Raw genomic sequence first — 21,178 nt, forward strand, 5'->3', positions numbered from 1 at the left:
CAGGGAATACAGTATTGACTACCCCAGAGAATACAGAACTGACTACCCCAGGGAATACAGTACTGACTACTCCAGGAAAATAATACTGACTACCCCAAAGAATACAGAACTGACTACCCCAGGGAATACAGTATTGACTACCCCAGAGAATACAGAACTGACTACCCCAGGGAATACAGTACTGACTACTCCAGGAAAATAATACTGACTACCCCAAAGAATACAGAACTGACTACCCCAGGGAATACAGTATTGACTACCCCAGAGAATACAGAACTGACTACCCCAGGGAATACAGTACTGACTACTCCAGGAAAATAATACTGACTACCCCAAAGAATACAGAACTGACTACCCCAGGGAATACAGTATTGACTACCCCAGAGAATACAGAACTGACTACCCCAGGGAATACAGTACTGACTACTCCAGAGAATACAGTACTGAGTACCCCAGAGAATACAGTACTGAGTACCCCAGAGAATACAGTACTGACTACTCCAGAGAATACAGTATTGACTACCCCAGAGAATACAGTACTGACTACTCCAGATAATACAGTACTGACTACCCCAGAGAATACAGTACTGACTACCCCAGAGAATACAGTACTGACTACTCCAGAGAATACAGTACTGACTACTCCAGAGAATACAGTACTGACTACTCCAGAGAATACAGTACTGACTACCCCAGATAATACAGTACTGACTACTCCAGAGAATACAGTACTGACTACCCCAGAGAATACAGTACTGACTACCCCAGAGAATACAGTACTGACTACTCCAGAGAATACAGTACTACCCCAGAGAATACACTTTGTAACCTGAGCCCTGCAGATTTTTACCATGACCAATAAATTGGATTTATGGTTCCTCCTTCTTCTGGTAGATAAATACAGCCCTGTATGTGAATGGATTGTATCTGCTGCAATGATAACTGTTGGTTAGAAAGATAGAGGGATCAGGGGAGGACAGAGACGGAGGGATGGAGAGCAGAGATAAAGGGATGAAGGTAGAATGAGATGGAGGGATGAGGGAGTTAGAGATGGAGCAGGGGATCCCCGAGCGTTTAAGGGATTTAAACAGAGAGCCCCTCACACAGGAGATTAGATCAAGTGTGTGTGTGTGTGTGTGTGCGTGTGTGTGTGCATGTGTGTGTGTGTGTGTGTGAGCGTGTACACATGCGTGCATCTGTGTGTCACAGTTAATAGAACGTAGAGTGATCTGCTGATAAGATAAGTGTGTGTGTGTGTGTGTGTGTGTGTGTGTGTGTGTGTGTGTGTGTGTGTGTGTGTGTGTGTGTGTGTGTGTGTGTGTGTGTGTGTGTGTGTGTGTGTGTGTGTGTGTGCGTGTGTGTGTGTGTGTGTGCGTGTGTGTGTGTATCACTGTGTTCAATAGAAAGTGCAGTGATGGACTGATAAGATAAGCATGGTCAGCCTCCATTAATTAAATGCAGACAAAAGCCCTCAAATGAAACACCAATCATCTCAACACACCTAGCTAATAACATAGACACAGGTAGCATCCCACATTACACCCTATTCCCTATATAGTGCCCTACTGTTGATAAGGGCCTAAAGGACACTGGCAATACAGGGACACAGGCCAAACTGGCAACAGCTAAACACCATGAAACAGGCCATTATATATTTAGGATTCACCTTTTACCACGACACCCTGAACAGAAAGACTGCACAGCGTAACAGACCACTGTTGTGCAACTAGACATTTGATGCATGAACATGTGTACCGTACACACAGACAATCTCTCTCTCTCTCTCTCTCTCTCTCTCTCTCTCTCTCTCTCTCTCTCTCTCCCTCTCTCTCTCTCTCTCAATTAATTTAAATTCAATTCAAGGGTTCTATTGACATATGTTTACATTGCCAAAGCAAGTGCACTAGATAATAAACAAAAGTGAAATAAACAATAGAAATTAACGTTAAAAATGACAAATGTCATATTATGTGAAAATAGTTAAAGTACAAAAGGGAAAATAAATTAACATAAATATGGGTTGTATTTACAATTGTGTTTGTTCATCACTGGTTGCCATTTTCTTGTGGCAACAGGTCACAAATCTTGCTGCTGTGATGTCACACTGTGGTATTTCACCCAGTAGGTATGGGAATTTATCAAAATTTGGTTTGTTTTCTAATTCTTTGTAGATCGGAGTAATATGAGGGAAGTATGTGCCTCTAATATTGTCATACATTTGGCAGGAGGTTAGGAAGTGCAGCTCAGATTCCACCTTATTTTGTGGGCAGTGAGCAAGTAGCCTGTCTTCTCTTCAGAGCCAGGTCTGCCTACAGCGGCCTTTCTCAATAGCAAGGCTGTGCTCAATGAGTCTGTACTAAGTCAAACTTTCCTTAAGTTTGGGTCAGTCACAGTGGACAGGTATTCTGCCACTGTGTACTCTCTGTTTAGGGCCAAATAGCATTCTAGCTAGCTCTGTATTGTTGTTTATTCTTTCCAATGTGTCAAGTAATTATATTTTTGTTTTCTCATGATTTGGTTTGGTCAAGTTGTGTTGCTGTTGCTGTTTGTGTTTGTGAACAGAGCCCCAGGACCAGCTTGCGTAGGGGACTCTTCTCCACATTAATCTCTCTGTAGGTGATGGCTTTGTTATGGAAGGTTTGGGAATCTCTTTCTTTTAGGTGGTTGTAGAATTGAACTGCCCTTTTCTAGATTTAGATCATTAGCGGGTATTGGCCTAGTTCTGCTCTGCATGCATTATTTTAAGTTTTTACATTGTACAGTACACTGAGGATATATTTGTAGAATTCTGCATGCAGAGTTACAATTTGGTGTTTGTCCCATTTTGTGAGTTTTTGGTAGGTGAGCGGACCCCAGACCTCACAAACATGAAGGGTAATGGGTTCGATAACCTTTTCAAATATTTTTTGAGAGATCCTAATTGGTAAGTCGAATTTTATGTTCCTTTCGATGGCATAGAATGCCCTTCTTGCCTTGTCTCTCAGATCGCTCACAGCTTTGTGGATGTTACCTGTGGTGCTGATGTTTAGGCCAAGGTATGTATAGTTTTTTGTGTGCTCTAGGGCAACAGTGTCTAGATGGAATTTGTATTTGTGGTCCTGGCAACTGGACCTTTTTTGGAACACCATTATTTTTGTCTTACTGAGATTTACTGTCAGGGCCCAGGTCTGTCAGGGCCAAGGTCTGTCAGGGCCCAGGTATGTCAGGGCCCAGGTCTGACAGCACATGTAAAGAAGATCTAGGTGCTGCTGTAGTCCCTCCTTCAGATTATATTAGGGTGATAGCATGATAATACTTTGCCTTTGTTTTGGTATATTTGTTTGTCGATTAGGGTGTGCAGGGTGAATACAATTTGACATTTGCTCAGTACATTCTCAGGACATTTCTTTCACTGAGGAAATGTATGAGTCTGCTGTTAATGGTATTGAAGATGATTTTTCCAAGGTTGCTGTTCGCACATATCCCACAGTAGTTATTGGGGTCAAATTTGTCTCCACTTTTGTGGATTGGGGTGATCAGTCCTTGGTTCCAAATATTGGGGAAGATGCCAAAGCCAAGGATGATGTTAAAGAGTTTAAGTATAGCCAATCGGAATGTGTGGCCTGTATATTTGATCATTCCATTGAGGACACCATCAACACCACAGGCCGTTTTGGGTTGGAGGGTTTCTATTTGGTCCTGTAGTTCATTCAATGCAATTGGAGAATCCAGTGGGTTCTGATTGTCTTTAATATTTGAATCTAAGATTTGTATTTGATCATGTGTTTTTGCTGTTTGTTTTTGTTATAGGGCCAAAAAGATTGGAGAAGTGGTTTACCCATACATCTCCGTTTTGGATAGATAACTCTTTGGGTGTCAGTGGGCTGACTGTGAATGCTCTGAGAGAGTCTGGGTTGAGTCTCTCTCTCTCTACTCTAAGGAGAGTTGTTGACATATATCATTTAAGATAATGTAGCTATGGCTAGTTAGCATTTCCTCAATTCTAACGTTAGGGGATATCTGACTCTGGAGAAGTATCTGACCCAATAGAAAACATGTAGCTTGTCTGGTCCTACCCAAAATGCCCTGGGAGTGACAGGTCCACACAGGAGGCTTGGCGGCCCGGGCAACCGGCAGCGACTAATCTGATTGGACAAGGCCTGTCAGGGTTGATGACTAATTGGACAGCTCGGTTTGGTGGTCGCGCATATTAAAGCACATGCTAATTAGTTACCCTTCAATCATCATCAATCTTTGAGGGACTGAGAGCGAGAGAGAGAGAGGGGGAGGTCTCTCTTGGTCTCTCTCTGTATTTCTGTCTCGTTCTTTCAACCCCCCACCCCCTTCCCTCTCGATCTCCCCTGTCCCCAAGCCATACTTCAGCAAATGTGGTCTATTTAAGCAGTGATCTCTCAGGCTGAAGTCAATACACAGCATTCAGTAATTACACTGATAAACACAACACAATGAAGATGCAAGAGGAGGAAACATGGAACTTAGTGATGAAGCTTTAATTAAACCTAGTCCGAAATGAAGATAGTGGAAAGATCCAGGAAAAAACCATTGATGGTTACACTGAGGAATGTGGGCACATAAACAGCGGTGTTGGATGCACACACACATTTTCACACTTCACACAAAATATAAACACACCCTCATGTGTACATAAAGACACACACTCACTCTGACTTTGTGTGTGTCTGTGTGTGTGTGTGTGTGTGTGTGTGTGTGTGTGTGTGTGTGTGTATAGGTCAGTAAGGGCTGACAGAGCAAAACAGAAATCCCAGACACACAGAGAAATCAATAAAGAGAGCGAGAGAGAGCTTTGGCAATGTAAACATGTTTCCCATGCCAATAATTAAATTGAGAGAACGGAAGAGAAAGAGAGAGATAGAGGGAGAGGGAGGGAGAGAGAGCGTGAGAGAGAGACAGAGAGAGAGAAAGGAAGAGAAAGAACAAACACCATTGTAAATGCAACCCATATTTACATTTATTTATTTTCCCTTTTGTACTTTAACTATTTGCACATCGTTACAACACTGTGTATAGACATAATATGACATTTGAAATGTCTATATTATTTTGGAACTTCTGAGAGTGTAATGTTGAAATTGAGAGAGAGAGAGAGAGGGAGAGAGAGAGATAGGGAGAGAGAGGGAGAGAGAGAGAGAGAGAGAGAGAGAGAGAGAGAGAGAGAGAGAGAGAAAGATAAATAGAGAGAGGAAGAGATGAAAGAGAAATAAAGAGAGAGAGCTGGCATTCCCCGCCTCCAAACTACTCAGGGCACATGCTAATTTGATATAGAGCAGACCTAACTCACTCTATTGAATTGATCAAAACAGGAACATTTTTGGCTAGAAATTCTAAAGGAAATGATCTCAACAGATAAAAATGTCCTCCTGTGCGCTACATATATCCCACCAATAGGATCCCCATATTTTAATGAAGACAGCTGCTCCATCCTGGAGGGGGAAATCAATCATTTCCAGGCCCAGGGACATGGACTAGTCTGTGATGACCTACATGGCAGAACTGGACAAGAACCTGACACCCTCAGCACACAGGGGGACAAACACCTACCTGGAGGTGACAGCATTTCCTCCCCCAGGCACATCTATGACAACATAACAACAAAAACGGGTCACAACTCCTGCGGCTCTGTCGCACGCTGGGTATGTACATAGTCAATTGTAGGCTTTGAGGGGACTCCTACGGTAGGTACACCTATAGCTCATCTCTTGGCAATAGTACTGTAGACTACTTTATCACTGACCTCAACCCAGAGTCTCTCAGAGTGTTCACAGTCAGCCCACTGACACCCCTATCAGATCACAGCCAAATCACACTCTACTTGAACAGAGCAAAACTCAATCATGAGCCATCAAATCCAAAGGAACTGAATAATATTAAGAAATGCCATAGATGGAAGGAAACTGGAAACCAACCAAAGAAGAATTAGGCAACAACAAATCCCTTTCAGACAACTTTGTGGCCAAAATATTTCCCTGTAATAGTGAAGGTGTAAACTTGGCAGTAGAAAACCTAAACAGTATATTTGACCTCTCAGCTATCAAATCTAAAGAAAACAACAACAGAAAACCCAAGAAAACAATGAAAAATGGTTTGATGAGGAATGCAAAAACCTAAGAAAGAAATTGAGAAATCTGTCTAACAAAAAACATAGACACCCAGAAAACCTAAGTCTACCCCTTCACTGTGGTGAATCACTTAAACAACACAGAAATACACTACGGGGAAAAAAGGAACAGCACGTCAGAAATCAGCTCAATCTAATTGAAGAATCCATATAATCAAAGCACATCTGGGAAAATTGGAAATAAAAATAAAAAACAACACAAAGAGTTATCTATCCAATACAGAGATGGATGGATAAACCACTTCTCCAATATTTTTTGCTCTATAACAAAGAACATCGAGCAAAAGCATATACATGATCAAATACAAATCTTAGAATCAGCTATTAAAGACTACCAGAACCCACTGGATTCTTCAATTACAATGAATGAACCACAGGACAAAATAAAAACCCTCCAACCCAAAAACACCAGTGGGGTTGATGGTATCCTCAATGAAATTATCAAATATACAGACCACAAATTCCAATTGGCTAAACTAAAACTCTTTAACATCATCCTTGGCTTTGGCATCTTCCCCAATATTTGTAACCAAGGACTGATCACCCCAATCTACAAAAGTGGAAACAAATTTCACCCCAATAACTACTGTGGGATATGCATGAAGAGGAACCTTAGGAAAATCCTCTTCATTATCATTAACAGGAGACATTTCCTCAGTGAAAACAATGTACAGAGGAAAAACATACGACGTTATGGAAACACAAACAAGTGTAATGTTAAATGTATGTATTTACATGTATTTCCACAGGGCTGTGGGGTGAGACAGGGATGCAGCTTAAGCCCCACCCACTTCAACATGAATATCAACGAATCGGCGTTGGCACTAGAACAGTCTGCAGCACACGGCCTCACCATGCTAGAATCTGAAGACATTTACTGTTTGCTGATGATCTGGTGCCTGAACATCAGCACCACAGGTAACTACCAGAAAGCTGTGAATGATCTGAGAGACAAGTAAAGAAGGGCCTTCAAAAGGAACATAACATTTGACATACCAATTAGGATCTGGCTAAAAATACTTGAATCAGTTATAGAACCATTTGCCCTTGATGGTTATGATGTCTGGGGTCCGCTCACCAACCAAGAATTCACAAAATGGGACAAACACCAAATTGAAACTCAGCATGCAGATTTCTGCAAACATATCCCCTGTGTACAAGCTAAAACAACAAATAATGCATGCTAATCCCGAAAATAGCAGTTAAATTCTACAATCACCTAAAATGAAGCGATTCCCAAGCCTTCCATCACAAAGCCATCACCTACAGAGGGATAAATTTGGAGAAGAGTCCCCTAAGCAAGCTGGGCATGGTGCTCCGTTCACAAACACAAACAAAAACACTGACCAATCTAGAATGCTATTTGACTCTAAACAGAGAATACACAGTGACCAACACCGGCCAAAACCGGACGACGCCGTGCCAATTTTGCGCCGCCCTATGGGAGTCCAAATCATGGCCGGTTGTGAAAAAGCCTGGAATCGAATTCCTGACCACTGTGACTGACCCAAACTTAAGGAAAGCTTTGACTACTAGCTTTGACAGACTCAGATAGTGAGCATAGCCTTGCTATTGAGAGAGAGAGAGAGAGAGAGAGAGAGAGAGAGAGAGAGAGAGAGAGAGAGAGAGAGAGAGAGAGAGAGAGAGAGAGAGAGAGAGAGACGTGCTGAGGACATTCAGTGACTTTCCCATTAGGTCCCTTAAAGGGTTGCGGCACAATGTAATCCTACTGAAGTTTTGAGAACATTCAAAGAATATTGAGTGATGGTCCCAAGGGAACATTTTCTGGGGGACTTTTTAGGACGTTCTTGGGATGTTGTGTCATGGTCCCCTCAAGGTCCTCTGAATGTTCTTGGGATGTTGTGTCATGGTCCCCTCAAGGTCCTCTGAATGTTCTTGGGACATTGTGTCATGGTCCCCTGGAGGTTTTTTGTTGCGTGATGGTCCCGGGTTTCCCTAACTATAAGAGAAGTAATGAAATTGTAAGGTGTTTTTTAATGTAAGTGGTATCGCTGTTTAGCTAAAAATATGACAATATGATTACATTTGACATGATCACTTAGTACTGACTTTTCAATATGCTCCTACCTGGTAATTGAACTCACAACATCTGAATGTGTGCTGATCTCTCTGCTATGCCAAAACGTCTGTAGAATTTCAGACGTACCCCTACACATTCATTACCTACTGTATAATACATCTCTGCACTTAGCAAAATACTGCCATCTGCACTGCTATTTTAGTTATCCATTAATCTGACTCTTCTCTCATTGACTTCATTTACTTATTCCAGCTATTTGAGTTTAGGTTTTCAGTCTAGTTGTCTAATGTTGCTGGTGTATATTATTATGTTTTAATGTTACTCCTGAATCACTGTGTTAAATATAGTAGTTTTTCTTCAGTGTGTTTTTAACAGAGCTGAGATTAACTGTGAAGTGCAAAGTGTAAGAATAGGCCTACTGGGGAAATCAGTCAATGATACAGACATTTTATTTATTTATTTTATTTCACCTTTATTTAACCAGGTAGGCCAGTTGATAACAAGTTCTCATTTACAACTGCGACCTGGCCAAGATAAAGCAAAGCAGTGAGACACAAACAACAACACAGAGTTACACATAAACAAACATACAGTCAATAACACAGTAGAAAAGAAAAATAGAAATATCTATGTACAGTGTGTAAATGTAGAAGAGTAGGGAGGTAGGCAATAAATAGCCCCTAGAGGTGAAATAATTACAATTTAGCATTAATACTGGAGTGATATATGTGCAGATGATGATGTGCAAGTAGAGATACTGGTGTAACGATCGTTGTAGGTGGAAGAAAGAGAGGAGGACCAAGGTGCAGCGTGGTAAGTATTCATTATGCCTTTTAATGAAAACGAATACTCCAACAAAACAACAAAACGATAAATGAGAATGACACGAAACGAAACAGTCCTGTCTGGTAACATACACAAAGACAGAAAATAATCACCCACGAAACACAATAGAAAACAAGCTACCTAAATATGGTTCTCAATCAGGGACAACGATTGACAGCTGCCTCTGATTGAGAACCATACCAGGCCAAACACAGAAATAGCAAATCATAGAAAAACTAACATAGACAACCCACCCAACTCACGCCCTGACCATCCTAAAACAAAGACATAACAAAAGAACTAAGGTCAGAACGTGACAAATGGGGTGCAAAAGAGCAAGAGGGTAAGTAGTTATATGGGGATGAGGTGTGCTATTTACAGATTGGCTGTGTACAGGTACAGTGATCGGCAAGTTGCTCTGACAGCTGATGCTTAAAGTTAGAGAGTTAAATATAAGACTCTAGCTTCAGAGATTTTTGCAATTCGTTCCAGCCATTGACAGCAGAGAACTGGAAGGAAAGGCAGCAAAATAAGTGTTGGCTTTGGGGATGACCAGTGCAATATACTTGCTGGAGCGCGTCCTACTGGTGGGTGTTGCTATGGTGACCAGTGAGCTGAGATAAGGCGGAGCTTTACCTAGCAAAGACTTATAGATGACCTGGAGCCAGTGGGTTTGGCGAAGGATATGTAGTGAGGGTCAGCCAACGAGAGCATACAGGTCACAGTGGTGGGTATAGAACAGAATGCACTGTGATGGACTGCATCCAGTTTGCTAAGTAGAGTGTTGGTTTTGTTTTGAAAACTGATGTCGCCGAAGTCAAGGATCGGTAGGATAGTCAGTTTTACGAGGGTATGTTTGGCGTGGTGGCGTAGCAGGAAGATCAGCTGTGAACCAAGAGGCTGTGAGTTGAATCCCAGTTGAAGAGATGTGAAATAAAAATGACTATCTGAATAAGCATGCACAATGTAATCATGTATGTCAACATGAATCAAATATGTAAGTTGAAAAAACTGTGTGTCCCTAGCATTGCCAAAAGAAAGAGCTGTGACTAAATCAGTGGTTCACCAAACAGGGCCTCGATGGGCTTGGCAACACTAACAATGGGTGATGTGCAATGAAACTAGGGTGCGCGTGCCCTGGGATAAACTTTGTTTTATCATTTCTTTGCGACCATCAGGTGACATCCCCGGGACAAAGCGGGAACTAAACAAAAAACCTCCAGAGGACCATGACACAACGTCCTCACGACTTTAGGCAACCATTTCGTGATGTCCTGGGTACTTCCTAATGACTCATTATTGTTTGCAGCGTAATTACTGTTGGTGTTGCTATTTACCTGTAAAATTACTGTTAGTATTGTCTTATTTACCTGTAAAATTACTGTTGGTGTTGCTATTTACCTGTAAAATTACTGTTGGTGTTGCTATTTACCTGTAAAATTACTGTTAGTATTGTCTTATTTACCTGTAAAATGACTGTTGGTGTTGCTATTTACCTGTAAAATTACTGTTGGTATTGTCTTATTTACCTGTAAAATTACTGTTGGTGTTGGTGTTGGTGTTGCTATTTACCTGTAAAATTACTGCTATTTACCTGTAAAATTACTGTTGGTGTTGTATTGTCTTATTTACCTGTAAAATTACTGTTGGTGTTGCTATTTACCTGTAAAATTACTGTTGGTGTTGCTATTTACCTGTAAAATTACTGTTGGTGTTGTCTTATTTACCTGTAAAATTACTGTTGGTGTTGCTATTTACCTGTAAAATTACTGTTGGTGTTGCTATTTACCTGTAAAATTACTGTTGGTGTTGCTATTTACCTGTAAAATTACTGTTGGTGTTGTCTTATTTACCTGTAAAATTACTGTTGGTGTTGCTATTTACCTGTAAAATTACTGTTGGTGTTGCTATTTACCTGTAAAATTACTGTTGGTGTTGCTATTTACCTGTAAAATTACTGTTGGTGTTGCTATTTACCTGTAAAATTACTGTTGTAAAATTACTGTTGGTGTTGCTATTTACCTGTAAAATTACTGTTGGTGTTGCTATTTACCTGTAAAAAAATGTAAAATTACTGTTGGTGCTATTTACCTGTAAAATTACTGTTGGTGTTGTCTTATTTACCTGTAAAATTACTGTTGGTGTTGCTATTTACCTGTAAAATTACTGTTGGTGTTGCTATTTACCTGTAAAATTACTGTTGGTGTTGCTATTTACCTGTAAAATTACTGTTGGTGTTGCTATTTACCTGTAAAATTACTGTTGGTGTTGCTATTTACCTGTAAAATTACTGTTGGTGTTGCTATTTACCTGTAAAATTACTGTTGGTGTTGCTATTTACCTGTAAAATTACTGTTGGTGTTGCTATTTAAAATTACTGTTGGTGTTGCTATTTACCTGTAAAATTACTGTTGGTGTTGCTATTTACCTGTAAAATTACTGTTGGTGTTGCTATTTACCTGTAAAATTACTGTTGGTGTTGCTATTTACCTGTAAAATTACTGTTGGTGTTGCTATTTACCTGTAAAATTACTGCTATTTGGTAAAATTACTGTTGGTGCTATTTACCTGTAAAATTACTGTTGGTGTTGCTATTTACCTGTAAAATTACTGTTGGTGTTGCTATTTACCTGTAAAATTACTGTTGGTGTTGCTATTTACCTGTAAAATTACTGTTGCTATTTACCTGTAAAATTACTGTTGGTGTTGCTATTTACCTGTAAAATTACTGTTGGTGTTGGTAAAATTACTGTTTGTTGCTATTTACCTGTAAAATTACTGTTGGTGTTGCTATTTACCTGTAAAATTACTGTTGGTGTTGTCTTATTTACCTGTAAAATTACTGTTGGTGTTGCTATTTACCTGTAAAATGACTGTTGGTGTTGCTATTTACCTGTAAAATTACTGTTGGTGTTGTCTTATTTACCTGTAAAATTACTGTTGGTGTTGCTATTTACCTGTAAAATTACTGTTGGTGTTGCTATTTACCTGTAAAATTACTGTTTGTATTTTGTAAAATTACTGTTGGTGTTGCTATTTACCTGTAAAATTACATAATCTTATTTACCTGTAAAATTACTGTTGGTACTGTAAAATTACTGTTGGTGTTGCTATTTACCTGTAAAATTACTGTTGGTATTGTCTTATTTACCTGTAAAATTACTGTTGGTATTGTCTTATTTACCTGTAAAATTACTGTTTGTATTGTCTTATTTACCTGCATAATCACAGTTGCTGTATGTGTTTAATTAGTCCAGTGTTTATCTGGGTAGACAGTAGTGTGTGTGTGTATGTGTGTGTGTGTGTGTGTGTGTGTTCGCGCGTGTCAGGAATGTTCATCAGCAGATTTTGGATCATGCCTTTTCCTCTTCAACAACATTGTGTGTTTGAGGTTGCGAGCATGTGTGTGTGTGTGTGTATATATATATGGAGTGAACACCTGCATATCAGCGTAATGCTCTATTTGATTAGTGATCCAATTCTGTTTGTTTAGATAATTGCTTCAGAGCCTGCAGCCTTTTTGTTGCCTGGCAAATGATTTAATGGACATGCACACAAAAGTCATGACCTCTCTCCCTCCTTCCCCTGCAGATGATAATGAGTCATTAGGATGTCCCCGTTGTGTCATGGTCCCCTGGAGATTGTGTCTTGTTCCCGGTTTGTCCTGAGGACGTTCTTGAGACGCTGTGTCATGGTCCCCTGGAGATTTTGTTTAGTTCCCGGTTTGTCCTGAGGACGTTCTTGAGACGCTGTGTCATGGTCCCTGGAGATTTTGTTTAGTTCCCGGTTTGTCATGAGGACGTTCTTGAGAGGCTGTGTCATGGTCCCTGGAGATTTTGTTTAGTTCCCGGTTTGTCCTGAGGACGTTCATGAGACGCTGTGTCATGGTCCCCTGGAGATTTTGTTTAGTTCCCGGTTTGTCCTGAGGACGTTCTTGAGACGCTGTGTCATGGTCCCTGGAGATTTTGTTTAGTTCCCGGTTTGTCATGAGGACGTTCATGAGACGCTGTGTCATGGTCCCCTGGAGATTTTGTTTAGTTCCCGGTTTGTCCTGAGGACGTTCATGAGACGCTGTGTCATGGTCCCTGGAGATTTTGTTTAGTTCCCGGTTTGTCATGAGGATGTTTTTAGGACGTTTATTTTTGTTTTTAGCACTTTATTGGGATTTTGTGTCACACAACAACAACAAAAAACACCCGGGGAACGCACACCCTAGTTCCATTGCACATCACCCCTTGTTACTGTTGCCGAGCCCATCAAGGCCCTGAACCACGAATCCAGTTACAGCGCTTTGTCTTTTGGCAACTCTAGGGTTACCCACACACACAGTGCTTTTAACACAGTGTGTTCAACTTACATATTTGACACACTTTGATATATGTGATTACATTGTGTATGTTTCTTCATACAGTCATTTTTATTTAACATGTCCTCACCTGGGATTTGAACTCAAAACCTTGTCCCGATCTTCCTGCTACTCCAACATGTCTGTATCAATGACTGATTTCAACAGTAGGCAGCCTATACCTACACTTTGCATTTTAAAGTTAATCTCAGCTATGTTAAAAACACACTGAATAAAAGTTACTATATTTAACACAGTGATTCAGGAGTAACGTTAAAACAAAATAATATACACCAACAACATTAGACAACTAGACTGAAAACCTAAACTCAAATAGCTGGAATAAGTAAATGAAGTCAATGAGAGAAGAGTCAGATTCATGGATAACTAAAATAGCAGTGCAGATGGCACTCTTTTGCTAAGTGCAGTATTATACAGTAGGTAATGAATGTGTAGGGTACGTCTGAAATTCTACAGACGTTTTGGCATAGCAGAGAGACCAGCATACCCCAAATTCCGATGTTGTGAGTTCAATTCCCAAGTAGGAGCATATTGAAAAGTCAGTACTAAGTGATAATGTCAAATGTAATCATATTGTCATTGATTCAACATTACTTTTCTTATAGTTAGGGACACCCGGGCCCATCACGCAACAAAAAACCTCCAGGGACAGTGACACAACGTCCCAAGAAGGTTCAGAGGACCTCCAGGGGACCATGACACAACATTCTAGGAACGTCCTAAAAACATCCCTGGGAAAAACTGGGAACTATGAAAAGGTCCCCCAGAGGACGTTCCATTTGACCATCACGCAACGTACTGAGGACTAGTAAAATGAAAGTCCTACGAATGTCCTAAAACAGTCCTGACATGGTACTCAGGGATGTCCTGATAACTTACAGGGAACTCGACAAAGTTTCCTCCTGAGAAAGTTTCCTTGGGACCATCCAGTGACTTTCTTAGAACGTTCTCTGAACCTCAGTTGGATTACGTTGCGCCGTAACCCCCAAGGGACCTAATGGGAACGTCGCTGAATGTCCCCAAAACTGAGGATAGAGTCTTACTATGTCATCATTAAGACACAGCAAAACTATGTGAGTTAGAAAATGTTTCAGAGTCAACTGTCAGATTCCTACCCTCTGTCCTGTAAGGTTAACGGTCTTTCCTCTCTCATTAGCATCAGCAATACAGACTTTAACATCTCTATTCACCATGTGAACACGCTCGGTCTCTGCTTCTGCAGAAAGGCCATGATCCTGAATTAACCTACACACAGATAACTACTAATCACAGTCCACACACAGGGACAGTGTGTCTTAAACACTTGGTATTATTAAGGTATGCTCTGGCGACTGCTAATTGTGTGGATAGTAGGATCTCAAAATGGAAGCAAGGCAGAGAGATAAGAAACACAAGTGAACCAATCAAATCCCCCCACAACAGCCACTTAGCCAATCAGAACGTGTGCAGAGAAAGTAGTGACGGCAGAGGTGGATAGATGAGCCAATGTCATGAAATCACTGTCCTTTGTCTGCTGATTATGGTGTGTGTGTGTGTGTGTGTGTGTGTGTGTGAGCGTGCGTGCGTGTCCCAAAAGTCCTCACAAGAAAAGTAAACCAACTAAAATTCAGATAAGTGAGGACATTCTGCCGGGTCTTCACTTGTAAAAATTATATTTTAGGCTTAAAAATAAGGTTAGGTTAAAGGTATATATTAGGTTCTCTTCTCTACCTCTTCTCTACCTCTTCTCTACCTCTTCTCTTCTCTTCTCTTATCTTCTCTTCTCTCCCCTTCTCTTCTCTCCCCTTCTCTTGTCTACCTCTTCTCGCTCTTCCCTTCTCTACCACTTCTATTCTTCACCTCTTCTCTCTATTCCGTAATTCTCCTCTAACTCTCCTCTACCTCTTCCCTACCTTTTCCATACCTCATCTCTTCTCTTCTCTTATCTAACTCCTCTCTTCTCTACCTCTTCTCTCATCTACCTCTTCTCTACCTCTTCTCTTGTTTCCGCTACCTCTTCTTTTCTCCAACTCTTCTCTTTTCCACCTCTTCTCTCCTTCCTCTCTCCCACTTCTCTTCAATCCCTCTTCTCTCCTCTACGTCTTTACTTCTCTACCTGTTCTCTTCATGTTTTCTTCTCTAACTAAACCTAGAACTCTTCCTCTCCTTTACCACTTCTATTTTCTTCTCTGCCTCTACTCTACTTTTCCACTACTTTTCTCTATCTCTTCACTTCTCTATGCTTTATCTCTTCACTTCTCTACCTCGACTCTTCTCTCACTCTTTCTACCTCGTGTCTTCTATATCACTTCTCTTCTCAACCTCTCCTCTAACTCTTCTCTCCCCCTACTCTACCTCTTCTCTTCTCTACCTCTCCTTTACCTCTTCTCTTCTCAACCTATCATCTCCCCCATCCTGTCTCCTCTCTATCTCTCCTCTCATCTACCTGTTCTCTTCTCTAATCTACCTCTTCTCTTCTCTACCTCTCCTCTATCTCTTCTCTTCTCTACCTCTCCTCTACCTCTTCTCTACCTCTCCTCTACCTCTCCTCTACCTCTTCTCTATCTCTAACACTTCTCTTCTCTACCTCTCCTCTACCTCTTCTCTACCTCTCCTCTACCTCTCCTCTACCTCTTCTCTTCCTCTCCTCTCTCTTCTCTACCTCTTCTCTTCCTCTCCTCTCTCTTCCTCTCCTCTCTCTTCTCTACCTCTTCTCTTCTCTCTCTCTTCTCTTCTCTACCTCTCCTCTACCTCTCCTCTACCTCTCCTCTACCTCTTCTCTTCTCTTCTCTACATCTCCTCTACCTCTTCTCTTCTCCACCTCTCCTCTACCTCTTCTCTTCTCTACCTCTCATCTTCTCTTCATCTCCTCTTCTCTTCTCTACCTGTTCTTTTCTCTACTTCTAACGCTTCTCTTATCTGCCTCTTCTCTACCTTTTCTCTTCTCTACCTCTAACACTTCTCTTATCTGCCTCTCCTCTACCTCTCCTCTACCTCTTCTCTACCTGTTCTCTACCTCTTCTCTAGCTGTTCTCTTCTCTACCTCTAACGCTTCTCTTCTCTACCTCTCCTCTACCTCTCCTCTACCTCTTCTCTACCTCTCCTCTACCTCTTCTCTATCTCTAACACTTCTCTTCTCTACCTCTTCTCTACCTCTTCTCTACCTCTCCTCTACATGTTCCTTTCTCTACCTCTAACGCTTCTCTTATCTGTCTCTCCTCTACCTCTTCTCTACCTGTTCTCTTCCTCTTCTCTACCTCTTCTCTCCTCTATCTCTTCTCGTCTCTACCTCTCCTACCTCTTCTCTTGTCTACCTCACCTCTACCTCTTCTCTACCTCTCCTCTACCTCTTCTCTTCTCTTCTCTACCTCTTCTCTTCTCTGCTCTACCTCTCCTCTACCTCTTCTCTTCTCTACCTCTCCTCTACCTCTTCTCTTCTCTTCCTCTTCTCTTCTCTGCTCTACCTCTCCTCTACCTCTTCTCTTCTCTACCTCTCCTCTACCTCTTCTCTACCTCTCCTCTACCTCTCCCTCTTCTCTACCTCTCCTCTACCTCTCCTCTACCTCTTCTCTCCTCTACCTCTACCGCTTCTCTTCTCTACCTCTCCTCTACCTCTTCTCTTCCTCTCCTCTACCTCTCCTCTACCTCTTCTCTACCTCTCCTCTTCTATCTCTTCTCTTTTCTACCTCTTCTCTTCTCTACCTCTTCTCTACCTGTTCTCTACCTGTTCTCTAGCTGTTCTCTTCTCTACCTCTAACGCTTCTCTTCTCTACCTCTCCCTCTTCTCTACCTCTCCTCTACCTCTTCTCTTCTCTACATCTCCTCTACCTCTTCTCTACATCTCATCTTCTCTTCATCTTCTCTTCTCTACCTCTCCTCTACCTGTTCTTTTCTCTACTTCTAACGCTTCTCTTATCTGCCTCTCCTCTACCTGTTCTCTACCAGTTCTCTACCTCTTCTCTTCTCTACCTCTAACACTTCTCTTATCTGCCTCTCCTCTACCTCTTCTCTACCTGTTCCTTTCTCTACCTCTAACACTTCTCTTATCTGCCTCTCCTCTACCTCTTCTCTACCTGTTCCTTTCTCTACCTCTAACACTTCTCTTATCTGCCTCTCCTCTACCTCTCCTCTACCTCTTCTCTACCTGTTCTCTTCCTCTTCTCTACCTCTTCTCTTCCTCTACTCTACTCTACTGCTTCTCTTCTCTTTTCTTCCCTACATCTCCTCTGACTTTCTCTTTATATCTCTTCTCTACCTGTTCTCTTCTCCACCTCTTCTCTACCTCTAACACTTCTCTTATCTGCCTCTCCTCTACCTCCTCTCTTCTCTACCACTTCCCTTATGTTCTCTTCTCTAGCTCTCCTCTCCTCTAGCTCTTCTCTCCCCTACCTCTTCTCTTCTCTACTTCTTCTCTTCTCTACCTTTTCTCTTCCTCTACTCTACCTCCTCTCTTCTCTACCACTTCTCTTATCTTCTCTCCTCCACCTCTTCGCTACCTCTTCTCTTCTCTACCACTTCTCTTATCTTCCCTTCTCCAGCTCTCCTCTCCTCCACCTCTTCTCTACCTCTTTGTTAGAGCCGACTTGGACATATTTTTTATAAAAGACAGAACATACCACATTTTTGAATATTTTTTAATATAAGAAAAGTAAAGCTTTTGGGTTCACCATATGCCTGGATCTCATTGAATGTTTTTTCAGTTTGGGAACTTTGTATGTGGACTGTATGTGGACTGTATGCATCCGAAACAACCCCGCCTCAGGCCTGTGGCTATGGTCAACTGATAAAGAAGCCACTACAATTAAGTCAAAAGTCTCCGTTGAGGATTACTATCAGAAGGAAAGCTCCGGTACAGACACACACTGGATATGGTTCTATTTGTCATTGCATTTGGACTGTAAGGACAGCTCGCTTGGAAGGACTTCAACTCCTAGAATTGGCTAGCCGTGAGTAACCACTGCGAATGTATGAGCTGCCCTGTTCAATGAAATCGTTTGGGCAAGCATATTATGGAAGTGGGCTTATTATAAATGTGCTTATAATTGGAACATTTTATAAACTTGGGAATGGAATTCAAAACACAGCGATGTGAAGACAATTAAGAAGTTTGAGTTTGGCAAACACTGAGATCCTATGCACAATGTAGCCTAATCATATGTCTAATTTTAGGCCTAACGTGGAAATGCAATGCATCAATGGAACGCAACTAAAGGATCTAAAGATACTGGTGTTTAAACTTAATGGGATGGTGTTTAACCTATAATGGGATGAAATGTTTAAAATGCATTTAAAATGCCGAACTTGCACATGTTCAATTCAAAATGGGTCAATATGCTGAAATGGATGACTGTGTTTTAAAGCATTAAAGAAGGTCTAAAGGGGTATTGAGTTTAACAATCAAAAACCAACAACCGTGTCATTGTAAATTGAGTGAATTAAAAGTGAATGATGGCGAATGAAATCCCAAATAAGACCCCACTAGAGAGGGCAGAGGAGCATTTAAATTCACTCTATGAAGCCCGGAGAGGCAAACTTGAAGTGTGTACAGTACGTGCCAAATGAATGAAATAAAAGTTATTCTTTTTGATGGAGGAAATGTTGAAACTGTGAATGAGGGTCTTGAAGCATTTGATGTTGTTCTCAATGAGTTTCAGAATGCTCATGAATCTGTACTAGAGCTGGTCACGGAGGAGGAACAAGAAATGACTTTCAGAATGCTCATGAATCTGTACTAGAGCTGGTCACAGAGGAGGAACAGGAAATGACTTTCAGAATGCTCATGAATCTGTACTAGAGGAGGAGGAACTCAGAATGCTCATGAATCTGTACTAGAGCTGGTCACGGAGGAGGAACAAGAAATGACTTTCAGAATGCTCATGAATCTGTACTAGAGCTGGTCACAGAGGAGGAACAGGAAATGACTTTCAGAATGCTCATGAATCTGTACTAGAGCTGGTCACAGAGGAGGAACAGGAAATGACTTTCAGAATGCTCATGAATCTGTACTAGAGCTGGTCACGGAGGAGGAACAAGAAATTACTTTCAGAATGCTCATGAATCTGTACTAGAGCTGGTCACAGAGGAGGAACAGGAAATGACTTTCAGAATGCTCATGAATCTGTGCTAGAGCTGGTCACAGAGGAGGAACAGGGAATGACTTTCAGAATGCTCATGAATCTGTACTAGAGCTGGTCACAGAGGAGGAACAGAAATGACTTTCAGAATGCTCATGAATCTGTACTAGAGCTGGTCACAGAGGAGGAACAGGAAATGACTTTCAGAATGCTCATGAATCTGTACTAGAGCTGGTCACAGAGGAGGAACAGGAAATGACTTTCAGAATGCTCATGAATCTGTACTAGAGCTGGTCACAGAGGAGGAACAGGAAATGACTTTCAGAATGCTCATGATCTGTACTAGAGCTGGTCACAGAGGAGGAACAGGGAATGACTTTCAGGATGCTCATGAATCTGTGCTAGAGCTGGTCACAGAGGAGGAACAGGGAATGACTTTCAGAATGCTCATGAATCTGTGCTAGAGCTGGTCACAGAGGAGGAACAGGAAATGACTTTCAGGATGCTCATGAATCTGTACTAGAGCTGGTCACAGAGGAGGAACAGGGAATGACTTTCAGAATGCTCATGAATCTGTACTAGAGCTGGTCACAGAGGGGGCTGGTCACAGAGGAGCTGGTCACAGAGGAGGAACAGGAAATGACTTTCAGGATGCTCATGAATCTGTACTAGAGCTGGTCACAGAGGAGGAACAGGGAATGACTTTCAGAATGCTCATGAATCTGTACTAGAGCTGGTCACAGAGGGGGAACAGGGAATGACTTTCAGAATGCTCATGAATCTGTGCTAGAGCTGGTCACAGAGGAGGAACACGGAATGACTTTCAGAATGCTCATGAATCTGTGCTAGAGCTGGTCACAGAGGAGGAACACGGAATGACTTTCAGAATGCTAATGAATCTGTACTAGAGCTGGTCACAGAGGAGGAACAGGAAATGACTTTCAGAATGCTCATAAATCTGTACTAGAGCTGGTCACGGAGGAGGAACAAGAAATTACTTTCAGAATGCTCATTTATCTGTACTAGAGCTGGTCACAGAGGAGGAACAGGAAATTACTTTCAGAATGCTCATGAATCTATACTAGAGCTGGTCACAGATGAGGAACAAGAAATGACTTTCAGAATGCTCATGAATCTGTACTAGAGCTGGTCACAGAGGAGGAACAGGAAATGACTTTCAGAATGCTCATGAATCTGTACTAGAGCTGGTCACAGAGGAGGCGATCCTCTAAACTTTAGGCCATTCATGTGTGCATTTGTGCATGGGATAGAAGATAAGACAAGCAGTCACCAGGATAGGCTCTATTACCTAGAACAGTACACCTCTGGTCAGCTCAAGGAGTTGTCTGCATATGGAAGCCAGAAGAGGCTATCCGGAGACTAAGAGGTTATTAAAGGAACACTTTGGCAATGACATTAAAGTCACCACTGCTTACATGGAACATTTTTGGAACTGGACTGTAACGCTATGCAAGACCAACAGAACATGGAAGAGCTTAATCTTCCCACCAACGTAAAGTTGAAAATGTCAGGCCAAAATATTGCAGGATCTGTTTTATGGAGATATTCAAGATCCCCTGTCCAACCAAAGGTTTTTCAAAACCAAAACAGTAGCAGACGTTAAACAGCAGTTCTAGTCCAAGAGTAGGGGAAGCAGCTTTGCCACTGCAGTAGCTGTAGTGGCAGATTTTTATTTTAAAGGTTTTTCAGAGTCGCAAACATTCAAAGTAAAGAGACCATGCACCTACCCTTCTGAT

The 21,178-nt window shown here is 41.5% G+C and overlaps 1 protein-coding gene across 1 annotated transcript in view; it reads right to left on the reverse strand.

Moving 5' to 3' along the window:
* LOC135572049 (catenin delta-2-like) overlaps window positions 1-21,178 on the reverse strand; it is a 368,899-nt gene that overhangs the window by 222,463 nt on the left and 125,258 nt on the right. The window lies entirely within an intron of this gene.

This window comes from Oncorhynchus nerka, linkage group LG6 (genome assembly GCF_034236695.1).
Source record: "Oncorhynchus nerka isolate Pitt River linkage group LG6, Oner_Uvic_2.0, whole genome shotgun sequence".
Taxonomy (NCBI): Eukaryota; Metazoa; Chordata; class Actinopteri; order Salmoniformes; family Salmonidae; genus Oncorhynchus; species Oncorhynchus nerka.